General features: G+C 33.0%; 1 non-coding gene across 1 annotated transcript; it reads left to right on the forward strand.

Annotated features, from left to right (window-relative positions):
• Window positions 1–3,664: 3,664 nt before the first annotated feature.
• Window positions 3,665–3,771, forward strand: LOC121207387 (small nucleolar RNA R71). The gene has a single exon (XR_005902477.1). It is a non-coding gene; the product is annotated as a small nucleolar RNA R71 (small nucleolar RNA).
• Window positions 3,772–5,550: the final 1,779 nt, after the last annotated feature.

Genomic DNA, 5,550 nt, shown 5'->3' on the forward strand with positions numbered 1-5,550 from the left:
TTTTATTTAGTTTTTATTGATTTTTTAAACAAAATAAAATTCAGTAATTCAAATAATGAAACATAGATAGGCAACTAACCGAATCAAATCTCGACAAAAAAGAAGTCAATAAAAAGGATAATTTACAACATAGATTTGAGTTAAAGGTTAACATTAACGGGTTAATAAAAAATAATGTTAGGATCAATGGAGTTTACTGGGGTTAACACAACAATCAAGGCGCTTAAAGGTTAAATGGGTTAAATCCTAAGTGCCTCTATCATCTCAGTATATCAAATAAAAAATGTGGTCTTGACATGTATAATCGAAGCAAGTTCTATAATAACAAATCAAGTCGACATACTCTCAACCAAAAGTAAAATGAGCACGAATAAATATATGCTCTATAGGCTCAAAGTTTTACAAAAAATTAAGATTTTGACGTCAAATTTGTAAATTTAAAATTTCAAGATAATACTTCAATTCAAGGAGACAACCTAAAATATTTATTTTTGAAAAAAATAACTTATCATGCTTGACTCTCCCATGTCTTAAAGTATAAATCACACAATGCACAAAAATCCACAAATTATTCCGAAACCGAATAAAAAAACTCCAAATTAAAAGAAATAACTATGATGTTAGGTTCAAGAAAATTACTTAAACACAAACAATAATTCAGGGGTTATATCGCATAAACATATAAAATCCTTCCCACACTTAAGATGTACATTGACCTCAATGTACAAACAATTAAAATCACAGAATGAGTACAATATCATAAGGAGAAAGAGAACTAAAATAGCCTTGAATTTGGATGAATTTGTCGAAATATTGAAAATCAGAATCGTGGACGATTCAAAATAAAATGCATGTTTTCAAGCAAGCTAATAAGAAAATAGATAAAAATGAATAAGAATATAAAGATATAACAAAACAGAAAAACAACCAACAAAATAATAAAAGTATAGTGCATAATAAAATAAAATAAAATAAAAGTAAAAGTAAAAAAAAAACAAAAACAAAAAAAAACAAAAAAACAAAAAAACAAAAAAAATAAAAATAAAAATAAATAAAATATAAAACTAAATGAAATCAGTTGGGTAAGAAGGAAACAAAACAAGAAAAAAAAACTAGCTTTAAAAAGGAAAAAAAAGTTACATGGTCTTGTGCGTTACATGGCCGTTTAGCCAGGTTGTGGGAAATCACCTAGACCGTGTGTGATAAAAACTAGGTAAAAATAAGCCTAGTAACCGCACGGCCTAGAACACGGCTGTGTGTCATACATAGCATGCGATGCTCCTTCGCTTCTCTCATGCCTATGTGAGCAACACGGTCTACCACACGCCAGTATGACAGGCCGTGTGTCTCACACAACTGTGTCTCTAGCCCGTGTAACTCTCTGTGCCCATGTGAGTCAAATTAAAATTGAAAAAATTAGTTCCAATATGCACACGACCTAAGACACGTCCGTGTGTCCCACACGACCATGTCCCACACGGCTTTGTGGACCACTTTTTTGTTTTTCAATTTTTTTTCAAAATTTTTTAAGGTGATAAAAATAAATGTACTAGATTTTTTTTTAAAAAAATAACATGAAAGTAAACTAAATAAATAAAAATAAAATACTCGAGTTGCCTTCCGAGAAGTGCTTATTAAGAGTCTAAGCTCAACTTCCCTTTTGAAGCTCACGATTAAGGTAGATCTTTGAGTCGAAGCTCCTCTCTCTTGTTATCAGTATTACCACCAAAATAAAGTTTGAGAAGATGACTATTTACCTTGAATGTGTTGTAATCAGGGTGTGTTACCTTAATGGTTCCGTATGGAAATACAATTTTTACCATACATGGGTTGGACCCTCTCGACTTAAACTCTGATGGAAAAATTCGTGGATTCAATTTGTCTAACAACACTTTGTCTCCAAATTTGAATTGGTTCATTCTCTTTACATGCACATCATGGTGTTGCTTTGTTACTTTTATTTTCTCAATTTCTCATCAACCTTCGTCCGACATTCATCTAGTTTGTCGAGCCACACCATTCGCTTTTCACTTGTCCCTTGAGTTCTATCACTTTGAATAAAATATGGCTCCGACACGTCTTCATGAAGGATTTCCTACAAAGAATGTTAAGTCACATGATTACTAATAGTAACAGAACAATTATATCTTCTAGCTCACTAGGGACTCGCACAAAATCACATACTTGAAGTGTAATCTTTTCATCACCTACACGAAACACAAGTTCACCAGTACTCGCATCAATAATAGCTCTAATAGTGGCTAAAAATGGTCGACCTAAGATCATAGGTACCCCAATATCCTCATCTATGTCCAATACAACAAAACCAACAAGGAATATAAATTTATCGACTGTCACAAGTACATCCTCAATAGTACCCCTAGGATATCTGATTGATCTATTCGCTAATTGAATACTCATCCTAGTGGATTTGGGTTCCCCAAGACCTAGTTGTTTGAACATCTTATAAGGCATGACATTTATACTAGCTCCCAAATTAGCCAAAGCTTTTTTAACATTTAAACTACCAATGAGACAAGGAATAGTAAAACTCTCTTGATCTTTAAGTTTGTTAGGTAGTTTATTTTGGAGAATGGTCGAGCAAATTGTATTAAGCTACACAGTCGACAAGTCGTCTAACTTTCTTTTAGTTGTTAGCAGCTCCTTTAAAAATTTTACATACTTTGGCATCTGTGAAAGGGCTTTAACAAATGGTAAGTTAATGTGCAATTTTTTAAGAGTTCAAGAAATTTACCATATTGTTCTTTTATGTGGTCTCTTTTCAATGCTATTGGATATGGAACTCGTGGTTTGTAATTTTTAATTACAGGCTTATGCTCTTTCTTACTCTCTTCAACCTCACCATTTTTCACAACTGGTTCTAGCTTTGGCTTCTCTTTAGGCTCAACTAACCCTTTCATGTTTTAAACAGTAAATGTGTAGACTTGTTCCTTTGGGTTAGTTTCAAGGTTGCTAGGTAAGCTACCTTTTGGTCTTTCTGAAACAAGTTTGGAAATTTATCCAATTTGGTTTTCAAACCCTTAAATCGATGCTTGCTGATTTTTCAGAGTTGTTTCAGTGTTTTGAAATTGAGTTTTTGAAATCGAAATAAATTTGGCTAACATCTCCTCAAGGTTCGGTTTTTTCTCTTGCTAATAAGGTTGCTAAAAACCCAAAAGGGGTTGTGACCTTTGATTATCTTGACCACCCCAAGAGAAATTTGAATGGTTCCTCCAACTTGTATTATACTTATTGCTATAGGGTTATTTTGAGGTCTAAAATCTTTACACATAAAGTTGACTTGCTCATTCTCCATTTTAGAACCGAAGGGTAAACATTCTGAATTAATCATCTCTGCTCCATTCGTATCACATTGCATTGTCAGATTCACCTGCTCAGTAAAATTCAAATCATCATTTTTCTTACCAAGAGCTTCAACTTGAGTTGTTAGCATAAAAACTGCATCAATATTAAAAACATCAGTTGCTTTAATCAGTTTCGTTCTCATGACTTGCCACTGATAGTTATTCAGTGCCACCTAATAAACTCTTGAGCTGCCTTGGGTGTTTTATTATACAGTGTTCCACCAGCTGCTGCATCAATTAGTCGTCTAGTCAAGGGATTCAAACAGTTGTAGAAGGTTTGAATTTGCAACCACAAAGGTAACCCATGATGGAGGCACCTTTTCAACAGATCCTTAAATCTCTCTCATGCATCATATAATGTCTCTAAATCAAATTGAGTAAAAGAAGAGATGTCGTTCTTCAACTTAGCTATTTTAGCCGATAGGGAGCACTTCAACAATAAGTTCTTAGTCATCTAATCCTAAGTCGTGATAGAACCTTATGGCAATGAATTCAACCACTATTTTGTCTTGCTCTTCAAAGAGAATGGGAACAACCGTACGTGTATGGCATCATCAGTAGCACCATTAATCTTGAAAGTGTCGAAAATCTCTAGAAAGTTAGCCAAATGAGTATCCAGATCTTCATCTTGCAAACCATCAAACTGAACATACTGTTGTACAATTTGAATTGTGTTTGGCTTTAGATCGAAATTGTTTGAAGTAATAGTCGGGCTCACAATGCTCGATTTAGCCCCAATCAGAGTAGAATTAGCATAATCAAACATAGTATAAGGAGTAAGACCTACAGGAGGTAGCTGATTATTTTGATTATCACCCATCTCCACAGTAATATCCTTTTCCTCTTGATCGTTTATTGTAACACCCCTAACCCATCTCTATCACCAGCTTAGGGTTATAGAGCGTTACAATACAAATCAAGACATTTATCATCAAACAGAAACAAAAATATAAAATAAATGATAACAACCAATAGCTTATAAAAATCAGGGTAAAATACAGTTACGGGCCTTAAACCGAGCTTACAAGACCCTAAAAATAGTTTGGAAATAGTCCTGCACTAATTTGAATCAAAAAATAAAAAAATGAAAAAAATTGAAAATTTTGAAAACAAGGGTCACATGGCTGTGTGGAATAGCCCAGGCCATGTGCAACTTAAAAAGCTTCCAAAACAAGGTAAAACTTTCATTCAACAGTTAATTCTAAGCCAAATCAAAATAAACCATTTCTATACTTCAAAAACACATTTAAACAAGCCTAAAACATGCCAAAACAATCGACCTAAGTGTCTAACCAATGTGTCCTCATTGACACCATAATTCAATTTTCAACCTTAATTCAGTTGACACATCAACTAATTGCATTCAAATTCATAAGTTCATTTATAAAACTCATACCAAACTTATCATTTCTTCTTAATCATTCATATTCATTCATTCCATGATTCAAACACTTCAATAAGGTTTATATCACATGACCAAAACAACTTTATATGAACATAATCACACCAAGATTAAAGACACATACACAAGTAAACTTATACTAAGCTTAAAACATAACATTTGTAATAAGTATCTAAATATATAAAAAAAAACACCTATTACATGCCATATAACCTAAAATAAGTGTATCAAAATCTACCAAAATGAATCTGGATGGTGTGATCTTCAAGTTGATTTGATTGCCCGACTCTACAAAATGTTATCTACAAGGAACAAAAAAAAAACACAAGTAAGCTTCACTTAAGCTTAGTCAGTTCAACAGTTAAAAATGATAAAGCTTACTGGATTAAATATGACAATTTTAATAACAAGATTAAAAGTCAGAGTCTCCTATCAATTACAATCCACAACAGGTGAGTTTATACATAAACAAGTACAAGATCATTCACTATCAAGCCACAATACTGTCAGGAGATTCATGAATAATCATTCAACAATTTAATAAAAGACATTTAACACAAGAAACATTACCGATGAATGATATATGGATATGAATACACAGTTACCCATTTGAAACATGCCAAACGCTCCAACGAGCTAATCCAACTGATAACACGCCTAGACACCAAGTGTCAAGCCCGAAGGCTTTACATCCGCCCTCGATAACATGCTAGAAACACTATAAATATAACACGATAATCTGCAACAAATGCTGAACTTCAGTATATTCAGTTAACAGTAAAT

This window comes from Gossypium hirsutum, chromosome A09, assembly GCF_007990345.1.
Source record: "Gossypium hirsutum isolate 1008001.06 chromosome A09, Gossypium_hirsutum_v2.1, whole genome shotgun sequence".
In the NCBI taxonomy this organism is placed as follows: domain Eukaryota; kingdom Viridiplantae; phylum Streptophyta; class Magnoliopsida; order Malvales; family Malvaceae; genus Gossypium; species Gossypium hirsutum.